Below are 24,479 nucleotides of genomic sequence, written 5' to 3' on the forward strand. Positions count from 1 at the left end.
CGACTTTATGCCTTAGCAACCTAATGAGTAATGCATCTGACAAGCTAGTCTACCACAGGTCGGTGGGGAGGAAAAGGACTCTACTACCAGCTGCACTGGAAACATCAGTAATTCAAACAACTTTTAAAGAAATAGGTCTCCCTGCACAGTGCCTTGCATATACTAAGGACTCAATGTCCTCAGTCTAATAAAAAGTATCTAAGAGTGTGAACTAGGTTCCTTTTGCTGTGGCTCAGTAGATGCTATTTATATTAAAGTCAATTATCAAGCAATTCAAGAGGGAAGAGAAGAAATTCACATGCTTAGGAGAAGGAAAGGTATTAAATATGAATGATTTCAGAAAATAGAGCAGGTAAAAAAATACATTGAATATATAGGACCTTATTATTTCCCAAATACAATAATGTTCTTTTTTTCCCTATCAAAGAATTACTCAGACACAGGGTAAACTCTAGGAAACCCTATAATTTTTAAAATTGAAAATACAAATAAATTCAAGAAGAATTATGTCCATCTACAGCACCCCATAAGGAGCCCTGGTGGCACAATGTTAAGTGCTCAGCTGCTAACTGAAAGGTCGGTGGTTAGAACCCACCAGCTGCTCTGTGGCAGGAAAGATGTGGAGATCTGCTTCCGTAAAGGTTAAAAACCAAAAACCAAACTCATTGCCGTCAAGTCGATTCCGACTCACAGCAATCCTATATAAGAGCCCAGGTGGAGCAGTGGTTTAGTGCTACAAGTGCTAACCAAAAGGTCAGCAGTTTGACTCCATCAGCCATTCCTTGGAAACCCTAGGAGGCAGTTCTTCTCTGACCTATAGAGTCACTATGAGTTTGTAAACATCACAAGCTAGATAACCATATAGGGCAGTTATACTCTGTCATATAGGGTAGCTATGAGTTGGAATAGATTCGACAGCATACAAAAACAACATAGCACACCATAATGGATCATTAAAGCTACTATTAATCTGTAACTTTTTTTGAGGTGGAAACAGATTCTATTTTTCACTAAAACTCCTTGCCTAATTCTGCTTAATATTTTATTGAGTCACTGACAGAACTCAACTAGAGCATGAATATATGGTCATTAGGTAAGATAGTAGAGTACTTGACTAGTGCAAATGGTTAACATACTCAGCTGCTAACCAAAAGGTTGGCAGTTTGAATTTAACCAGAGGCATCTCAGAAGAAAGGCCTGGTGATCTATTTCTGAAAAATCAGCCATTTAAAACCCTGTGGAGCACAGTTCTACTCTGACACACAAGGGGTCATCATGAATTGCAATTTATATGGCAACTTTTTTTTTTTTTAAGGTAAGGTAGCAATGCATTGTTTACTATAGGGAAAATAAATATTTGCTACTTCTTCACCTTACAGACTTTTTTTTTAAATTAAACTTATTAATTAAAATTAGTCTACCACATACAGGTTTGAAATCATCTCACAACTGGATCACATCAATGGGACATATGCAAAAGTAAAATTCCATGATTTGGCTAAAAAATAATATCCTAATTATATTTTTAATGCTTTATGTTCCATTAATTTACAAGTAACTTGTCTTTTCTTGCATTCCGGTAGCAATGAGCACACAGCTAGCACCTAGATATTGGTCTCATACCATTCTCCACTAAAAAAAAAACCAGGTTCCCCAGAGAAACTGCTGGTTCTAAGGTTGTGGAGGGGTAGGCACAAGATGAAACTAGAATATCTTTTTACGTCAGAAAGTAAGGCAGTGCTAAAGAAAGAATGAGGGATGTCATGAGAACACAGGAGCTAGCTGGAAGGAGCTCTCACTGGGCAAACCTGGAAAATTTGAGCACCAAATTAATTCAGTACAATAAATTATAAACCATTGAAAAACAGGAATTTATTGAGTTTATACTGATAAAAAATCAATCAACGAGTACAGAAAGACAGACATATGAGAAAGGAAAGGTCTTTAATACACTTAGAATGCCAGCTGGTAAATGTGGAGACAGTGCTGGAGTTGGAAAATCATAATTTTGCAATCATTATGATAAATATTGAATAACCTAGGGTAAAATTTTGATGAGGAACAGTACATTTGCATGGTCTTAAAGTGTCTCCTCACAGACTTCTTACTAGGTTCAAGGGAAAAACAGTAAATACACACTGGAGAAACTGTATAATACCTTGACCAAGTGATCAAGATTGTCATCACCGATGAGGGACAAACAAATACTGTGGGCCTCCTGATGTGATACCTGATACAGCATCACCTATGTAGTATTTTGGCTACGAATTCACATCCTAAAACTAACTATAAGGAAACATTAGACACACTCAAAATGACGACCACTCTATTTAAAAAAATGAAAACTATAACCTTCAAAAATGTAAATGTCATAAAAGACAAAGAATGGCTGTGGAAATGTTCCAGATTAAAGGAGCCTGAAGAAAAAAATGGAGATGGAGATGGAGATGGAGATGCGGGTGTAAAGAGAAAGAAAGAGGAGGAGGAATACAGGGAGGAAGGGAGGAAGAGAGGAAGAAGAGGAAGAGAGGAAGAGAGGGGGGAGTAAAGTATAGATACAATTGTTCCTTATAGTATTCTTATCTGTAAGTTTGAAATGATTCCCAAATAAAAAGTTAAAATACACCTTGTTTTTCGTAGTGTCTGTTAGTTTACTATATTATGCTGTTTGACTGGTCTTCCTTTACTTTAAAGAAAACTATTTGAATGATATTACAGGATAAAAGGAAAATCAGTAACATTAAATCACACCATCACTAATAGATTGGAATCCTATATCAAGGGTATCTAGCATATACTATTTTTATTTGTCTACAATAAAAGCTAAGACATAAATCCCATAGAAATGTTTCAAATTTATTTTCTTAGAATCACAGAACAGAGGATTCTAGAATCAGAGTCAGAGGATTCCTTAAAAATATAAAGAGTATTATGTAAACCTAATTGATTAAGCTTGCTAGCCATCATTACTGTCATTCCACTTAAACTGTCCTCATTAAATGCACCTTCTAAGCTAGATAAACACAATGCAATCCATTTTCATTGGGCTACTTCTAACAATGCATGAACTGATTTTCATTCCGTCATCAGTTTATAAGGTAATTGGTTAGCCAATATTTAATTTTCATACTATCCTTGTGAAATAAATAGGTATTAGCTAGCATAATCCAGCTATACAACCTTTTCCATCTCATCTCCAGATTTCTTAGTCACTCCCCTTCATTTATTACAGACTGTAGAAACTGACTCAGTCTTTTGTCCACTCTAACTTCTGTTGTTTGCAGCGATTTAATCACCCACATCCTGGGCCTATCTAGCCTCTCAGCTTCTTGAGCTTCATATCTATCTTTTCCAGAATTCAGCCTCAGCCACTCAGTCCCATAGCTGCACCCTTGTCATCAGGAATAACACAACCTCTCAAACCTTAATTTAATCAAAATATCTGATGACCTCTTCTTGTATAGTTCCAGCTTAACTGATCAAGTAACAAAGCTGAAAGGATTCTTGGGTATCACTGAGACCACCAGCCCTTTGACGCACCATGCATCATTCCTCTCATCCTCACTTCCCTCTCCAACTAATTTAAATTCTATGTCCCAATAAATACTTCCTGACATTAGTAATCACTGTCTAACAACCAAACTCAGTGATCTTTCCCTTTTATTTTTCTACTGCCCTTTCGTGGGCTGCATTTGTACAGCTGAGTATTCCTGAGAAAATAACATAACTGGGAAAAGTATTGTCACTCAAATTTAATGATCATCAAATTAAAATGAGAACTCAATATTGCCCAGCAATGATGCCAACATTATACCAATAATTATTTCATATTTATCCAAATAATCCACTCATCAGCAACCTAAGCCACATTTTTATTAAACTGTTAGGTGATGACCCTGCTGCATAACTCATGAAAAAATAGAAAACGTCAAATGGCAACACCCTAATCGTCTCACCAACAAATAGGCCTGCATTTCCACCATGTCCTTCTCTCCTATTACAAAGGAGAAAAAGGATCCTCCTAACAAAAGTCATTCCTTACACATGTGAATCTAGAACCCCTCCGTTCTCATTTTCTTTCCTTTTTATTTGTTTCTATTTTCTTATCTCTCCCCTACATCTTCAATCTTTCCTCCTTAACTGTATTATTCCCATCAGCACACAAAGGTAGTTTAGCATTTCCAACCTTAAAAACAAAAATAAAATCCCTGAATACCACACCACACCCCCTCCAGATACCACTTTCTCTGCTCTCCTCCCAAACCAAACTTCTTAAGACTTGTCTAGCCACACTGCTTTCACTCCCACACCTATTTCACTTTCAACTCACTCCAAGATGGTATCTAGGTCAAACTCTCTGCAAAACTGTCCAAAGGCCATTAAGGACCTCAATGTGGCCTACTTAATGGACACTCCCTAGTCTTCCTCTTATCTAATCTCTCAGTAGCATTTGACTCATTTGATTTCACCTCCCTTCTTGAGACATTCTCTTATCTTGGTGACACTATACCATTCCGTTCCACTTTTTCTGGCCAATCTTTCCTTAATATGCTTTAAGGATCTTCCTCTTTTCTTCAATCTCTAATTGATAGAATGTACCCTTCTCATCTCCACAGAGTGATTTTATCCAGACAAATTAGATTAACACCATTTTTGTGCCAATGTGGTAAAGTAAAGGGTCAGTGAAAAAGAGGAAGACATTCAATGAAATGGATTGACAAAGTGGCTGCAACAACTGGCTCAAGCATAATGATTGTGATGATGGCGTAGGACTGGGCAGTGTTTCATTCTGTTGTACATAGGGTTGCTACGATTCAGAACCAACTCGACAGCACATAACAACAACATGTGCCAATGATCTTAAATTGATATCTGTGGTCATGACTAATCCCCGAAATTCCAGGATCAAAACCATTTGTTTATCTGGTATCTCCACTTTGATTTTTGTCTAAAACGTATCTCAAAGTTAACATGGCCAAAGCAAAACTCTTTATTCCTGATCCCTGGCTCTCCCATTCCTCAAGCCTTCCCCTTTTCAATAAATCGCATCACCACTCAGTTACTCAGACCAAACAACTTGGGAGTCTTTGTTTATTGCTTTTTGTCTTTTATTCCACACATCCAATTCATCAGCAAGTCTTGCTGTCTCTATCCCCAAAATATATCTCAAAAGCAACCAAAGCAATAAACAGAGCACACTGAGAGTGAGCTGGTGAAGAAAAAAGAAACCCAAGTAAGTGTGGAATCGAGAGACAATACAGAAACTTTTTTACGAGGACTCTGCGAGTGCTCAACTCTGTAAAATGCTGCTGAGAGGCTAAAATAAGAATTGACAAGCAAACACTGGAGACCACTAGAGATCTTGAGAAGAGTTGACTCTGTAGAGTGATGAGGATGGAAGCCTAATTCAAGGGGACTGAAGCAAGTGTAAGACGAGAATGCAAAGAGAGTGACTAATAGACTAAGCGAAATATTTCAAGGAAGCTGGGCGGGGAGGTTAGCTGGATAGGAATATGGGTCTTGACTAGTTCTTTTTTTTTCAAGAGAGGGGATTATTGGAGCATATTAATATGCTGCTGGAAATGATCTAGTTGAGAAGAAAAAATAAATATGTCATGGGAAAAGGAGCTAAATTACTGAGGGCTAGAAATGAGAGCACAAGCGGACAGATTGCTCTTTCATAGGCCGAGAGATTGTTTTACATCCATAGTAAGAGTAAATTCTATGGATATAGTTGCAGGACAATTTGGTGGATTTAGTGGAGGAAGATAAAGTGGCTCTTGATTGTATCTAGATTTTTCAATGAATTATGAGGCAGGTCACCAGGATTATGTATGTTCATGTCTCTCTGTGTTTGCATGGTGTGGTTTTGGAAACTGACAGATGAGGAATGAAAAAAGTTGAAGAAGAGAAAAGGTATGAAACAGCTTTGTTAAACAGCAGGAAAGAAAAGATACCAGGAAAGTTTCCATAAATTATTGAGAGCCTGTTTGGTCATTTGTAGGGTTTGATCCAAAAAACTCACTTATCTACCGGTTTAGTGGATTTTTATTTTCTTTTGGTGCAAAATTACAATTTATTATACAGTAAAATACTGTTGAAAGATAAAATATTATGTATTGTGTTTGTCATATGCCCAAACAGAAAACTCTGTTATAATAATTCACAAATGAATTGTAGTATTGTAACTCATAACAGGTTATTCGTTTGTCTTTGTACAAGTATATTTCTGTATAGAAATGTCATAAATTAATTTGGAGATGTAGAACCATAGAATTAATGTTGCACTGTGGTGAAAACTATGCCCATTTCAAACATGTTTCTATTATTCTCTGGTTTACCATTACATGATCAGAAAGCATGATGTCTTAATGTCAAGAGTATTTATTTAAAATTCTATCAGGTAAGCAAGTTGTATTTACAATACTAGCAGCACTGGCTGAAATTGTTTGTCCTTTTAGCATTTTAATTTAGAACTTTCTAAATGCAAATTAGGGGAAGGAAGTCTCTGCTCACTAGATGGTAAGCAGATTTCTTTTTCTTTTTTAATATCTAAATTGTATTAGTGGTGTTATTTTATTGGTTGTATATTTACATACAGCCTTCACGCATGCCCCTCAAAATACTTTATAAATATTGAAAGCAGCCCTGTAATCAAAATCTATGCAATGTAACATTAAAATTATCCTCCAGAAAAGGCAAAAAGTGTTACTGTATTTATATGAAGAAGAAAACTGATACTCTGGTCAACTGATTTCCCCAAGATACAAAAATGAACAATATCAGAATCTACACCCCTTCCCAGTATGTAAATACAAAATAAATCATGAAATTTAAAACATCTCAAGCTATGAAACTTCTGCACTGGCCTTTCAATTCTCTGCTCCATTTTTATTACAGGGCAACTAAAACACTACTCCGGCTAAGCAGCAGAAGGGAGTTTTCAAAAAGTCATCAAATCCTCTCTGTCAAGCAAAGACAGCAAAATAGGTCCAGCGATAAGTCTGTTTGTACAAAATGACTCATCTTAGGTTCTCTTAAACTGAAATGCTAAAGCTGGTGAAGTTCACTCATAGTCACTAAAAGGCACTTCACTTATTTGAAAAACTACAGATATGGAAAACAGTTCTAATCCCAGTAATATTTACAACTATTAATCTGGGAACTTTATTACCAAACAACAATGTCCACTTTACAATTTTATAGGTTTAAAGAAGTAAATTTGAACTATCAGAGTTAAAGTCCATGTATTTTAAAGTATACATACTGTCAGACAAGAATGCTTTAAAAATCCAAAATGTGAGGTCATATAAAAAATAAAAGCATCTTTAGTAGATTTTTTTACCTACTTAGAAGCAGCTGATTGGAAGGTGGATTTCTCTTGATATGTTTTAACCAGTTATGGTGAATTCTAAATTTCAGCAGTTTTTCAACAAAAACGTGCTTAAGTTTTCCCTCAATGTCACTTTAAATGCAAACACAACAAAAAAGATGACAAGAAGCAATACTTTCTCCAGTTTAGTGATAATAATTGTTTCATTTCTTTTATTCTTATGGGACTATCAAAGTTGAGTTGACCTCACAAAACAGAAATATGCAGAAATAGTATTTCAACTTTTTACGATCACACACACACATACATGAAAAATTTTAGTATTAAGATGGTAAAACTCAAACACCAAGCATTCCTTATTTTAAAATAAAACATAATTGAAGAAATTTTGACCAGATTTTATTTTCAATTAATGTCTCCACTTTTCCTAGATTTTATTTTTTATGATATTAGCAATGGTCTGATATTCACTCAATGAAACATATAAATTAAGATGTATTAAAAGACCAGAAGCCTGAGAGAGAGAAAATAAAGTACTAGCTTCACAATTCACACAAAAATAGGTTTATAGCTCTATATTTAATACGAAATTTCTAAAAAGCACAGTTGTTAGTCATGAAAAGAAAGTTCTCCAAGAATCAATAAAAACTTCTACCTTGGTCAATTGCAATATAATAATCATTATCATCACAACAAGTTCTAAATGGCAAAGTTTTTCGTATGCCAAAACCAAACCCGTTGCCGTCAAGTGGATCGCAACTCATAGCCACCGTACAGGACAGAGGAGATCTTCCTCACAAGGTTTCCAAGACTGTAATCTTTAAGGAAGCAGACTGACACATCTTTTTCCCACGTAGTGGCTGGTGGGTTTGCTGACTTAATCACTGCGTCACCAGGGCTCCTTTCTCATGTACATTATTCTATTTAATCATACTAATATCAATAAGAGTAAAGTATTACTACCATGAGTATCAGAAGAAACTGATTCAGACAGGTAAACATACTTAATCCTGGTTGCATTGCAGCTAAGATTTAAACTCAGATCTTCTGACTTCAAATCATATGTTCTCAATTAAACTTTTGAGAGAACAATAATTAATCTCTGCAAGAGAAACAGCAAATCATATAAGAACCTACTAAGAAATTGTGCAAGAGTCTAGCCTGGAGGCATCACTATGAGCTAATCAACATATAATCTTACAAGCAAGGAAAAACGGAACAATACAATCAGAAAAGAAGATGAACGAACTATATCAAGTCTATATTTATATTCTTCATTTATGTGGATATTTATTTTTTTATTTGGAATGCTTTGTTCCAGTAACCAAAATAATTGGCCCATTCATTGTTGACCTACCCAGGGAATGTAAACATTGCAATATTTCTCACTAATCAATCGATTTATTGCAGAAGAGTTTGTAAGGAGAAATTTATTAAGTGAACTCAAAATTTCTCATTGGCTTCCAATTTCATAAAATCAACAAGTAATTAGTTCCAAGGAAAAATCCTGTTTTTCTAATATTCTGTCAACCTCTAATATGAAATATGAATAAATATCTATTACAAACAGAACAACCACCAGTTAAAATAGCCCCCGCATCCCACCTCTCTGCAAATTAATGTCTGAAACATTAATTGGAACATGCCAAATCTTTTTGAACTTAGGTAAACACTTCACAAGCAGAAATTCTAACCCAGTAATCAGTGGATTATTATACCATCCTGTCAGCAAGGGGTTTTTCCTTTTAAAGCCTTTTCACATACGTTACTTTATTTCATCCCTGGAGATGCATAGGTTGACGACTTCCAGCATCTGTCAGAGTATCTTAACACAGAGAGCACTCAGTAAATAGCTATTGAAGAAATGTATACATGAAATGAAATGAGTGAATGAATAAATGAACCAAAAAAGAGATGACTATAATATCATCAAAGAATAAGTCTAAAATTTGGATAATGTTAAAGTAGAGAATTATAGGTACAGCCTCTTGGTTCTTACAAGTGTTTAATAATTCCTATTACTTTTATGAAGGAGCCTTGATGGTGCACTCGTTAAGCACTCAGCTGCTAACCAAAAGGCTGGTGGTTCGAACCCACCATCCACTCTGCAGGAGAAAGATGTGGCAGTCTGCTTCTGTATTTTTACACAAATATCACAAGCCTTCTATGTTTGTTTGCCAGCTGCACCCTCTCCCTGCAAGATGTTTTCATAAGTGCCTCTATGTGGATTTGTTTTTACAAGTTGCTATAAAAAAATTAGCATAGCACACTTACAAAAATACCTCATAGGGAAGGCGTGGCTGACAAACATAGGAAACATACATTATATCCGTATCAATAAAGTACAGCCTTGAAAATCTTATGAGACAGATCTCTGTCCTATAGGATAGCTATGAGTCAGAACCAACTTCATGGCAATGGGTTTAGTTTTCTTTTTACTGTCAATGGCCCACAAGCAGCAATTTACGTGAATGATTCCTTATCCAACTTGAAATTTATTTCTTACTATTGTTTTCTATCAGTTTCATCAGTAAATTACCTCCTTCATTAGACTATGAAAATATCACTGGCTATGACTATCATTAGTCACTCTGAGGACTAAGGTGCGCCTAACTCAAGCCATGGCATTTTCAATCGCCTCATATGCATGCAAAAGCTAGACAATGAATAAGGAAGACTGAACAAAAACTGGTGCCTGTGAATTATGGTGTTGGTGAAGAATACTGAATGTACCATGAACTGCCAGAAGAACAAATAAATCTATAAATCTGTCTTGGAAAAAGTACAGCCAGAATGCTCCTTAGAAGTGAGGATGGCAAGACTTCATCTCATGTATTTTGGACATGTTATCAGGAGGGACCAGTCCCTGGAGGATATCATGCTTCATGTCTTAGGCTGGGTTCTCTAGAGAAGCAAAACCAGTGAAGCATATATATATATACACACACATATGTGTGTGTGTGTGTGTGTATGTGTATATGTGTGTGTGTGTGTGTGCATATGTGTGTGTATGTGTGTGTGTGTGTGTGTGTATATATATGTATATATATATAGAAAGAGAGAGATTTATCTCAAAGAAATGGTTCACGAGATTGTAGAGGCTACCAAGTCCCAAGCCCATGAGTCAGGCATCAGGCTGGAGGTCAGGCTGGAGGCTTCGCCTGACTCACACAGCTACAGGGGCTGACAAATTCTATTGTCAGCTTATACAGCAGGCTGCTATATCACAGGCCTATGGCGGCTGACAAATTCCAAGACTGGCAGGTAATACAGCAAACCACTGGCTCAAGTTCCAAGAACCAGAGGGCAGATGATGATGAGCCAGATGCAGGATGCAGAACGAGCAAAAGTCAGTGAGCTATGCCAGAACATTCATATATATTGAATGCAGGCCACACCCCCAAGGAAACTTCCCTTATAACTAATTGGCTGATCACATCAGCTCACATCATGGAGATAATTACATTATATCACAAAATGGAGGATAACTACATCATTACATTGCTGCCAAACCACTGGGAATCATGGCTTGACCAAGCTGACATACAACCTTAACCAGCAAACTCGGTAAAGTAGAGGGTCAGCAATAAAGAGCAAGACCCTCAATGAGATGGACTGACATGGTGGCTGCAACAATGGGCTCAAACATCACAGTGATTGTGAGGATGGCAAAGGACTGGACAGTGATTCATTCTATTGTAGATAGGGTTGCTATGAGTCGGAACTGGCTCGACAACACCTAACAACAACAACAACATGGCTATTATTATACAACAACCTCTCTGAAAATTAGAAACACCAACCACTACAAAAGACTCATCAAGTATTTGTTAATTAATAATGTTTGTATGCCTTTCACCCAAGTGTTTCGTTAACTTTTACGTTCCAGCTCACTTCTATTTAATTTTTCAACATAATTCTCCATTCAGTCCACACATAACTGCAAACATTCTACCAACATATCCTGTTGCCATCAAGTTTATTCTGACTAATAGCGACCTTACAGGACAGAGTAGAATTGCCGCATGGAGTTTCCAAGTCTGTAAATCTTTACAGAAGCAGACTGACACATTTTTTCCTGAAGAGCAGATGGTGGATTTGAACCGCTGACCTTTCAGTTAGCAGTCGAGTGCTTAACCACTGTGCCACCAGGGCTCCATTACCAATATACACCCCCCCTTCTCCCTCATAATCCAGATTTTCTACACCCCAACTCACCAATCCAAAGAATTCCCAAATGTCATGTCTTTTTTGTCTAAGCATGTTGTTGTTGGGTGCCTTTGAGTCGATTCCGACTCATAGCAACCCCATGTAACAGAGCAGAACTTCCTCATAGGATTTTCTTGGCTGTAATCTTTATGGAAGCAGATCGCCAGGTCTTTCTCCTGCAGAGCCGCTGGGTGAGTTCGAACGGCCAATGTTTTCATTAGCAGCTGAGTGCTTAACCATTTCTCCACCAAGTCTCCTTTGTCTAAGCATAGAGAAGTAGTCATTTAAATGAAACCTTTTTACCTAAATGTCCCATGAATGATTTCACCACTCTTCTAAGGGACTTTTTTCTGCTTTAATTTTTATTTTTCCTACACATAATCCATATGTTTTATACTGAATATTATCTATGCCATGCATATTTTAAGAAAACATAGATGGTGGTAAAGTGTTAGAGACTCAATTTCATATGCCGAACTAAGAAATAGCTGAAGGTTGCTGAGTTTTGCCTTTTTTGAAATGGTCGTGACCATTTTAGCGGAGAAAATTTTATTAGTAAGTTTGCAAATATGAAAATTCAAAGTATGCATATTAGTGAGTAAGTGATCCACTGAAAAAATATGAGATTTACGTGGCAATGCTTCATAAATATGTAGTTTTAGAATTAAATATGCACATCAAAAATATTAACACTGATTTATTCTTTCATGGATTATTCCAAATTAACAAATATACAATGCTATAAGCTTCCTAAATCTTAAAAACAAATAATTCTACTTCATGATAAATGTAAAGATTTCTCTTTCTTGGGTGATTCAATTTTCAAAAATATAATTCTACTTTATGAATATATTATTGCACTGGCTGTATATGTGTGTGTGTATATATATATATGTATGTAAATGGCATGAGATTGGGGCAGACCACTAGTCGACTACAAAGATCCATTCTCCATTTTTTCCTTACTAACATAACCTCAACATTTTTAGAGGTGGCAATGTGCCTAACAAAAATACTACATTCCTCAGCCTTCCTACACCCAGATGTGGCTACATGACTAAGATCTGGCTGATGAGATGTAAGCAAAAGGAACTGGAAATGACTTCCAAAAAGTTTCTTTGGAGTGGGGCGGGGTGGGGGCAAACCTGTTGCTGTTGAGTCGATTCTGACTCATAGCAACCTTACAGGACAGAGTAGAACTGTACCACAGGGTTTCAAAGGAGCAGCTGGTAGATGTGAACTGCCAACCTTTTGGTTAGCAGTCAAACTCTTAACCACTGCGCCACTAGGGAGGGGAGAATAAAAGTCTCCTTAGTCTCCCTGGTCCATTCTTCCTTCTTGCTGCGTTGAATACAGACACAATGACTGGAGCTCTAGTGGCAATCCTGGACAATGAATTGACCTTGAGAATATATCAAGGATGACAGTAAGCTGGAAAAGCCTGGGTCTTTTATAACTGTGTAGAACAACCAAACCAACTCTAGATTGTCTATCCTACCACATATTTATTACATGAAATTTCTATTGTAAAAAGACAAAAGAAAAAAAAAACTGTCATCTTAAGAAAACCAAAGACACAAGGGAAAGATCAGTCCAAATGACTAATGGACCACAGCTACCACAGCCTCCACCAGACTGAGTCCAGTACAGCTAGACGGTGCCCGGCTACCACCACTGACTGCTCTGACTGGGGTCACAACAGAGGGTCCTGGACAGAGATGGAGAAGGCTGTAGAACAAAATTCTAACACACACAAGAAAGACCAGATTTACTGGCCTAAAAGAGACTGGAGAAGCCCTGAGAGTATGGCCCCCAGAGACCCTTTTAGCTCAGTGGTGAAGTCACTTCTGAGGTTCGCCGTTCAGCCAGGGATTGGATAGCCCCATAAAACAAAATGGGACTAATGAGGCACAGCAGTCCAGGGACAAGGACTAGAAGGCAGGAGGGGACAGGAAACCTGGTGATAGGGAACCCAAGGTCGAGAAGGGAGAGTGATGACATGTCGTGGGGTTGTTAACTATTGTCATAAAACAATATGTGTACTAACAGTGTAATGAGAAACTATTTGTTATGTAAACCTTCATCTAAAATACAATAAAAAACAAACAAACAAAACTGATATCTTAGATTTCCTGGTATATGCAGCTGAACCTAACACTACTTGATAGTGGGTTCAAGAAAGGAATATTGCCATTTTTAAAAAGGAGGGCAGGTCAACAGGCCTGAATCTTGCCTGAACAACTTTGAATTTCTCTTGTAACACTTCTTACAGCTCAGTAAAATACCTTTTGCCTAGTGTGCATGTTCTAAATTTCTCAAATGGCTGAAGAATTGATGTTTAGCACTTCTCTGACCTATACATATCGACTCAAATTCATTCAAAGCATTACAAAACACTGGTCCAAATACTGAAATGCAAGTAAAAATACATCTATTTTTAAAAATTTCCTTCTACGTATTATGGAAGTAGACCAATTATCTTATTTCTTTCCCAGTTCTAGGTTTGCATGAGAGTAGTTGGATAAAGTGCTAATGCTAAAAAGGCAGAGTTATACCTGTCTACAAACATATGCTTTTTACCAACACTAATTCATTCAACAAATTATTTAGCTGCTCCCATTATAAAAAGAAATAGGAAAACGTTAAGGTACTACTATATATGCCTTTAGTTTTTCAGAATATTAATATATAAGTTGCATTAAAAGTTAAGACATTGCCAGTCTAATCACAACAATTAGAATTTCATTAAACGCATGTTCAAAGCCTACTCCCCTCCCAAAAAAACAAACAGAAGAACTTTTTGTAACATACAAAAATTATATACTACATCATCAAATGACTAATGCAATGGTAATCTATGATTGGTTACATTCATGTATGTAAGAATGGGTGTATATACACACACCTACATACATAGGCACACAAGCCTTTCTATAAATATTTCCTTCCTTTTTCATTCTAAAAGGAAAAATAGTATCTTTAATATGTTTCATTTAGTGTCATTTTCTAAGTTAGTAAAGAGCATGGGTTAAAATGAACAGTATATCTTCAAATTAAGAAATGCCAGGCCTGACTGAAAATCTAATATTTTTTTATTACTATTATTTTTAAAACAGTATAAACAAAAAAAAAGTGAAAGAGCAAATGTTACTAACACTTCCAATGAAAGGTTACAGTCATCAGAAGTGAAGAGAAATATATATTATTTATTATTTTAATTTCTAAAATGTAGGAATGCAAAAGAGTCTCCAGCAACATGTATAAAAACGTGTCAATCTACATATTAAAATGAAAACCCTTTAAAACAACCCAAATATAGACTAATAAACCTGAGATAGACATTAAATATCAAGGTGCATTCAATGCAAGGACAAGACTCAAAAATCATTGGAAAAGATAAGCCACCCAGAACCATGCTTGCTCAAAGCCCTAACATCTGATGATGTGACCTACAGTTCTGTCAGGTCAGGAAGGAATACTATATTTCATCTGAGGGCCCAACATATTTCTAGCTTACAACATTCCAAGCTGGGAAATGATGGCTAGAAAAAATTCTTGTCAGACCTATATGTTAAGTCGCACTTAAATTGGCTGGGATTTTTTTTTAAGTTATGTAAACTGTGAAAAAGAATTTCTTTTATCTATGTTAACAAGCATGCAAATATATTTAATAAATTATTTTTGTAATAATGCTATAGAAAGAATACCACGGCAGACACCACATTGTGAAAAACTTCAAATGGATAGGTTACTTGCCATGTCTCATCCTACAAAGTTCATGACAATGAAGAATCATGCACTATAGTTAGACTGTTTTATTAGATCAAGAAAATAAGTGGAGCCCTGGTGGCAATGTGGTTAAGAGATCAGGCTGCTAACCAAAAGGTCGGCAGTTTGAATCCACCATATGGGGCAGTTCTACTCTATCCTATAGGGTCGCTATGAGTCAAAATCGACTCGATAGCACACAACAACACATATAAAGTAAAAATTAAATTGTGCAAATGAGATCAATAACAACAAATTCTCAATAATATAACCTAGCTGTCAAGGAATCAACCAAGTCTACTTTTCTGCAGAAAAATCTGTGTACCTGAGAGATAAAGCAAAGGCAGTTTCTCTGGATTTGATTCATCTACACTGTGAGATTTTTAGACCATGATCTTTGAGGTCACTTTCAGGTTTAATATGGTTTGATTTTATGACTTCAATAAGACCCACTTGAGTCTTGGGAAACTTGAATGCTCTACAAGTTTGTATCTATTGCTCCACCATTACAAGATCTTTAAGCCAATAGATATACAATGATAGAGAACTCCTCCCGGAAAGCAAGAGAAGCTGGCTCAGTTTCAACCTCAAGGATAAAACATAGAAGTGGATTAAAATTCTTCCAAGAAATTGTCACAGATGGAGACTCAGGAAGGCGAATACGAAAATAACAAATCTAGTTCCATTCGAATGGAAGCCAGGGATAATAAAAAGCACTACTTGTATAATGTCTCTTGAGTCTATAATACAATTATTATACTCCTCTCTGTTTCCCTGCAGTAACTCAAGTAAAACTTTTTCTATCTAAAAGGGAAATTCTCATTTAAATGGTTTCTCCCAACTTTCTACTGAAATTGAAAATTTCAGTTCATCTTAACTTATCTCAAAGGAAAATTATAAAGCAAACGAAAACCTGGGAAAAACTGCAACAAAGGTGACAGAGGGTTAATACAAACATCTAACAAGATCTTAAAAAAAAATAAGAAAATACCAACCTTATGATATAAAAATGAGTAACATCTAAGAACAAATATAGGACAAGGAAGCACAGTCAATACATATTACAAACTGTTTAAAATTAGTAATCAAATGAATACAAATAAAACAATACCATTTATATCCATTAATTTGGCAATTTAAAAAAAAATCATTATACTAGCAAAGGTCCTACATGATTGCCCCTGATAGGAATACACATTTGAACAACCTTTCTAGAAACAATTTGGCAATACATCAAAAAAAAAATTTAAAAACTTTAAAACAACTCATATTCTCCCATCAGTAATTTCACAGATTTACAAAAAGACTTATATACAAGACTATTCCAGGTGGCATCATAAGATCAAATAATTAGAAATGATCTAAATATTGAATAATAGAGGAAAAGTTAATAAGTTAATCATGGTATACCCTTGCAAGGAAGTTTTATGATCTGAGGTTAAGATCATGTATTTGTAGAACACTACTGTTTATGTCCCAAAATAATAATATTAGGTTCATAAAACAGGATATAGTATATACTATATACACAGCAGGTTACTGTTTTATAAAAATAATTAAATAAGGATACACACACATATAGCAGGAAAAAACACAGAGAAACAACCACCAATGAAAGAATATATAACAAAATGGTAACATTAGCTATCACACTGGGGGATACAAATTCAAAAGATTTTTTTTTAAGTCTCTTCTATTCTTTCTAAGGAGTCCCTGAGTAGTGCCAACTATGAATGCACTCAGCTACTAACTGAAAAGTTGGTGATTCGAGTCTACCCAGAGGTGTCTCGAAAGAAAGATCTGGAGATCTACTTCTAAAAAAATCAATCACTGAAAACACTATGGAGACAGTTCTACTCTAATACACATGGAGTTGCAATGTGTAGGAATTCAATTGGTTTAATTTTTGTTTTTTACTGGTTAGTCTTCCTAAATGGTATAAAATGAAGGTATGTACCAGAAGTGGACGTGAAGAGGGACATGAATATATTACTCAAGACAACCCTTGGTGAAAAGAGGCCCTAGGTTGTAGCAATGACAGTGTAAAAGGACAAATCGGCCAGAATCCAAGCATTTGTGAAAGCGAAAGGTGCATGTAGAGGCAGGAGGGGATACATATAGGAGCCTAAGGTCTAACTAGCAGAAAGTCCAGCGTGATTTCCTAATAGCCTATTTCGGTAAAGCAGACACAGGATTGAATGAGGTCATCTAATTACCCAGCTAAATAGAAAAGTTGATTCAAGAGAAACTTTTGTTCCTCTCAATGTTTAATTATAATACATTATATTACAAAGAAATAAAAATTGGTATATATTAAATTGCATGAACGGCTTAGGTTTGAATTCCTGATCTACCACTTGAAGTTGTGTGACATGAAACAAAATACTTAGCACTTCTAACTTCACTTTCTTGAACTGCAAACTTAACTTGTGATTAAAAAAATAGCACCTATACTTCACAAGGAATCTGCTAGCATTAAATGAAAAGACTTAGGTAAACTCATCTAGCAGTGTGTCATCAAAAAACCAAACCCATTGCCATCAAGTCAATTCCAACTCATAGCAACCCTGTATGGACAGAGTAGAACGGCCCCATCCCGAGGCTGTAAATCCTTACAGAGACAGACTACCACATCTTCCAGGGAACAGCTGGTGGGTTACAGGAGACCTTTTGGTTAGCAGTCGAACGCTTTAACTACTGTACCACTAGGGCACCTCCACCTTAGAGATGATCATATATCTATTGAAGCTCCCTAAAGTTAACCTCCCTAAAGGTAACTATGTTCCAATAAAATAAAAAACAGTAACAAAGAATTAGTCTGACTTATGATCTACTTTTGGTCAGTCAACACTCTCCTCAAAAGGTGCCCTAGTTGAGCATTTTGCTGAGTGAATTTATTCAGTCGAAAAAGGGCAAATATTGTGTAAGACCACTATTACAAGAAATCAAAAAGGTTCAAACGCGTAAGAAAACATTCTTTGATGGTTACGAGGGTGGGGAGGGAGGAAGAGGGTTATTCACTAACTAGACAGTAGACAAGAATTATCTTAGGTGAAGGGAAGGACAGCACACACTACAGGGGAAGTCAGCACAACTGGACTAAACCAAAGCTAAGAAGTTTCCTGAATACAACCAAACACTTCGAGGGACAGAATAGCAGGGGCAGGGGTCTGGGGATCATGAGTTCAGGGGACATCTAGGTCAACTGGCATAACAAAGTTTATTAAGAAAATGTTCTGCATCCCACTTTGGTGAGTGGCATCTGGGGTCTTAAATGCTAGTGAGCAGCCATCTAAGTTGCATCAACCGGTCCCAACCCACCTGATGCAAAGGAGTATGAATAACACCAAAAACACAAGAGACAGAAAGGGCCACAAGAGACCAGAGACTTCATCAGCCTGAGACCAGAGGAACTACATGGTGCCCAGTTACTACCAATGACCACCCTGACAGGGAACACAACAGAGAGTACCTGACAGAGAAGGAGAAAAGTAGGGTACAGAACTCAAACTCTAGTAAAAAGACCAGACTTAATCGTCTGATAGAGACTGGAGGGACCCCGGAAGACATGGCCTCTGGACTCTCTGTTAGCCCAAACTAAAACCATTCCAAGGCCAACTCTTCAGACAAAGATTAGACTGGACTATGGGACATAAAATGATACCTGTGAAGGGTGTACTTCTTAGCTCAAGTAGATACATGAGACTAAATGGGCAGCTCCTGTCCGGAGGTGAGATGAGAAGGCAGAGGGTCAGGAGCTGGTTGAATGGACACAGGAAATACAAGGTGGAAAGAAGAAGTGTGCTGTCCCAGTATAGGGACAGCAACTAGGATCACATAACAAAGTGTATATAAATTTTTGTATGAGAGATTAACTTGAATTGTGAACTTTCACTTAAAGTACAACAATAAAAAAAAGAGGTGCCCTAATTTTGAAATTAAAAAAAAAAACAAACTTTTTTTTTACTTCTCCAAAGCTAGGACAGACACATTGAGTCATTCATATTTCTATTCATGTTCTATTCTTATCACCAGCCCCACTAACCCCCTACTCCACATACACAAATTTTATGCACAAAAATATACGAGTTCAGTGTTTAGGCAACCATGGGAGCACGAAACATAATAAGCACTGTACAGTTTATTTTTTTGCTAGATGTCCCATAGCCCTATAACCCTACAAAAGCTAATTAATTTTTTTAGAAATGTTCTATAAAATAAATTTATAGAATATTTTAGTTGTGTTTTTTCTGATTTCACATCTCAAAATACTTTATTCTTCAAGAATACTGGTTTCTGTAGCACTATCTCAGATGTTTGCAAACAGAAACACAGGAAAAATGAAGTCAGATACGAAAGAAAATATTAATATTTATTGTGTATTCTACATATAATCTAGTTCTGTATTTAACTAAGCAATCTAATATTGAACTTTTTTTAAAGGGAGTGGGAATGGTGAAATAAGTTTAAATCTTCAAATTTAAGTTGGAATCGACTCGACAGCAACGCATTTGGTTTTTTCAGTTTATTTATCGGAAGTAGTTTTAAATTCCTGCTGTTCATATGTTAAATTTCAAACATTAAATTAAAAATAAAATATGGTTTAAATTGAATAAAATGTTTAATATTGAAATTGATATTACACTCCTGCATTTTTTTTAATTGGAATTAAATCTGTTTTTGAATATTGTTCCTTCTACCACTTCTTCTTCCCTTTATCTTGAACAAATTGCAAGTTAATTCCATTCTCTCCATAAATCCTTTCTCCAGATTGATTTCTTTAGTAAAGACTTCTTAAAACCCCCACAGAACTGAAGCCAAGCTTCTCATCTCTCCATCTAGAGGTACATATTCTGGAATATAATGTGTCCCACACCACCTTCTTTAAAACAAGGTGATACTCATTATCTAGTATACCTCTAATCCAAGAGACTGAAGGCAAACTGCCTTTTAATTCTGTTAATTGGTTATATGAAAGATGGCTACTACTTCCCACCTTGTATATCTGAGACTTTGTGGAAAATAGGCCCGTATTCAGTTGATCATACCATTTTATAGTATGCAATTTCTTTTTTGCTCCAGAAATTGAGACTTTGCAGAATCTAAAAGTTAAAAATACTTTTTTAAAATTCTTTATACAGCATAACTCCTGAATTTCTCTTCATTAGCTTCATGTGAAAATCATTCCCAATAATGAAGGAGTCCCATAGATCAAGACTACTTATATGTATGTATTCATATTTCATGCTAATTAGTCCCTGTACACGTAATCTGTTTCCGTAGTGTGTCCAGTACATGTGTCTCTGTCCTAGATTGCTCATTAAATCAGCTATAGTTCATTTGAACACGGCATCACTGTGACTGAATGAGACATTTCAGAATCCAAAGCCAAGTATTCCTTCCTCTTGTGTATTTCTTACAAAATCTTTACAAGCAAAGCTCTGGCAGTGTTGTAGAAATAATGCATACAGTAGTCGATATGTTCTGTAAGTGTATAAGCAAGGTTATCACAGAGGTAGGCCAGTATCCTCAATGCCTCCATTGTGCATGTAGGTAATATGTCCAGTATCTGACAAGGTTTGAGAAGTAGCAATCCTTATTCTTTTTAATGGGGACCTCTGAGACCAACAGTGTTGAGAAAAATACCATGCTCACTGATACACAGAGACTTTTTCTAGATTACTATATATCCAGGCCCTCCCCCCACCTCTCTCTCTCTCTCTCCCTTTTTCTCTCTCTCTCTCTCTCTCACGCGCGCGCGCACATTTTTAAATTAAGTATCGGGAGAGTTCAGTAGTCACCACGGTAATGTATTCCTGCCTGAACTATAGTGTTCTGAATCTAGTTCTTTATAAGAGACAGGAGGAGGTTATGTTAAAATAACACAGTGTTGCAGGGGTCTCAAGTATGGATTAATTTTCAAATCGTTACATGGCAGTAGTTTGATTTCTTTTTCTAGTCTTACGTTATGAAAGCATTACTGGAGGATGAAGTTTTTGACTTTCCTTTCAGAACCAGTTCTGTATAATCCCAAGGTAAGATATTCTGTAGACTTGACAACCCCACACTGATTTTCACTTTCCTATTTTCTGGAACCTTAGGCTAACAACATTAAAAAAAGAATCCTCTCCTGTATATATATACCCTACAGGTTGTTTCAAAGACCAATCTATATCATACATGTGTTTCTACTCAGAATAGTTTGAAACTGCTCATTATCTACATATCCAAAATAGAAGCGGACTGCAATGTTTATTGAAATAATTATAATTTTCATTGACATTTTTAATCCTAATTTCTATGTACAAACATTTGTGGACAAATGCTATTTTGTAATATCTGTAACCTTTTCTTTTACATTTCTAGAAGTAATAAGAGTATTGACAATTATTAAGTTTAATTCATAAAACAGCATCCCATTCAAATAAAAACATAAAGAATGTCTACTCTACAAAAATTAAGAATATAATTTCAGAATTTGCATAATTTAAATTCAAAATCCCTATTAAATTATCAGTGGAGTCACTCAGTGGCGGAAATGGATAACCACTGGACATTAATCAAAAGATTAGAAGTTCAAACCCACCCAGAGGCGCCTTGGAAGACAGACCTAGCAATCTGCATCCAAAAGGTCACAGCCTTGAAAATTCTATGGAGCAGTTCTACTCTGCACATATGGGTTCACCATGAGTCCGAATCAACTTGATGGCAACTAACAACAACATTCAATTTTAAATAACCTCTAATGGAAGGTAGTAAGAGGCTCACTTTAAGACAGTCTCAGGTATAAGGTATTTATAGCTGGTAGGGCGGTTCACTTCATGCTAATTACTAGAACAACCTAGGTATACAGTATAAGGAGATGTCATCAAAAGCACAGGTTTAAATCACTTTGGCCCTTTAAACCTGTGTGTGTGTGTGTGTGTGTGTGTCTGTGTCTGTGTCTGTGTCTGGGTGTGTAATCTACTTACAGCTTCATGATCATCAAGGTATGAACTTATACAACATTTATAGGTTTTTTCTCTGTTTGTTTTTGAAAAAAGTTCCCTTGACCCACCAACTCTCATAGAAAAAAATAAAAAAGACTCAGATGTATTATAAAGTAATTGACCCTGAAGGAATTCACTAATTTGTGTGACAATAACTAGTTTTCAACTCTTTTCTCGCAAACATCTTTAAAGAAAGTAAATGTTTACTTGTATTGTTACGCTACTTGGACATTCTCTATTGCTTTATCTTGCTTAACTATAGGGGCTTGAAATACTTTGTAAAGTTCTGTATTTGGTTGAAAGTAATTTATGGTACACGAGTGATCCTTTTTAAACAAAAGAGAGAGGGAAAGAGAGACCCACTGAGACCCACAAGGACAGCAACAGTGGAACTAATAGAGATGAACTTTCAAAAAGACATTTACTAGCACTCTAGTGTGACTAACTCAGTTTATTAAGGAGCCCTGTTGCTGCAGTGGTTGAGTGCTCAGCTGCTAACCCATAGGTCAGCACTATGAACCCACCCACCACTCCACAGGAGAAAGATGTGGCAGTCTGCTTCCATAAAGGTTACAGACTTGGAAATCCTATAGGGCAATTCTACTCTATATTAGATCTGGCATCTTTCTGGTCTCTAATACTATTATCTTACTTTAAAAATAAATACATTTTAAAAATGAAGATTTGGAATATTTAAAGTTGCTAACTTCTTTTAATTGTTTTCTAATCTTGCTCATAAAATTCTCACATTTTCATTTCTTGACATTGAATGGATATGTAATCTAGATGTATCTATGGAAACATAACATAACTATATCTGAAGATCAAACATTCTCAAAAAATTTTTAATAGCATACTAGGAATTGTTTTTGTGGTAGAAATAGAAGAAAAGTCTATGTGGATGGGTGACAGTAGATTTGAAACTTTCAAAATACAGAATCAAGAACCTTTGGAAAGGATACCATACGCTAGTTTTACACATATTCCTTAAGGGCATCACGGTGTCTAGCTAGCATTATATCCCTTCAAATACAGTAGGTCTTCAGTAAATGGTTGTTTGAAATAAAAAATTAATTATTTCAATAGAGATGCTAGCAAAGAAAATTAAATCTTTTTGATCAAAAATAGGTTTACTGAATTACACTGAAAGATTACGTGAGAAAAAAACATTAAAAAACCCAAATAGGTTAGTCCTATTAAGCCAAATTCTCCTAAATAAAAGAGTTCCATCCTTTAGGCAAAACTGAAATGGTACAAACAAAACCATTTTCATAATATACTCTTTTAAAGATATTTTAGGAAATTTATGCAAGTCCTTTTGTAACTGGGATAATCTCTTGCAAATTATCTTTTTTACATTAGGATTTGTAGTGCTTTTTTATGTGGAACACGCCAGTAATAGGAGATAAAGAAGGGGACAAGAGTGAAGTGCTATACTAGCCTCCAAAAGTTAAAAAATCAAGGAAATAAGGCTAATAAAAACCTACATATAATGATGATTATTAATTATATAGTGGCATAAAACTAGAGATTAGTTCAAAGATTTGGGCACTAAATTGTTTGCCAATACTCAATAATTCCAATCATGCTTACAAGGATAACCTCAGGGAACAGAACTATAATTTAGTAGATTGAATACTATAATAGCCCTTATAAAGTTACACGAACTAAATTTTGTATTTTCTACATCAATACAGAATGTATCACCCTCTTATTCTCACTACTTTAGTTTGGGCCCATGCAATGTCTTGCCTAGATTTTCACTGCAATAAGCTCCAGACAGGTCTCTCTGCCTCAAGTTTAAATACCCCCTCCACATCCCCTATTAGTTCTCAATCATCTCTCATAAAATCATCAGAGTGATCCTTCTAATATTTTAATCTGAAAACGTTAATTCTCTGCTTAAAATGCATATTCCATGCTGCATTTAGATTAACAATCCAAATTTCTAAATACTGCATGCTAGGCCATTGAGTTGGCCCCTTCTTGCCTCTACAGACTCATTTCTTACTACTTTCCCTAAAAGTACACCACCCACCAGCTAGTCCTAAATACACCATGATTTCTCATACCTTAACATGTGCCTCCACACGTACTTCTATTCTACCTAGAATTCCTTGTTAATGTTGTTGTTAGGTGCCATCGAGACGATTTTCGACTCATAGTGACCCCATGTTACA

The 24,479-nt window shown here is 35.9% G+C and overlaps 1 protein-coding gene and 1 pseudogene across 4 annotated transcripts in view; both read right to left on the minus strand.

The window, feature by feature from the left end:
• The window catches only part of DIAPH2 (diaphanous related formin 2), a 1,008,160-nt gene that overhangs the window by 577,672 nt on the left and 406,009 nt on the right, over positions 1 to 24,479 (minus strand). The gene's annotated exons all lie outside the window — the stretch shown is intronic.
• Positions 2,464 to 8,134, minus strand: LOC111820797 (uncharacterized; annotated as a pseudogene).

This window comes from Trichechus manatus, unplaced genomic scaffold, assembly GCF_000243295.1.
Source record: "Trichechus manatus latirostris isolate Lorelei unplaced genomic scaffold, TriManLat1.0 scaffold00051, whole genome shotgun sequence".
Classification (NCBI taxonomy): domain Eukaryota; kingdom Metazoa; phylum Chordata; class Mammalia; order Sirenia; family Trichechidae; genus Trichechus; species Trichechus manatus.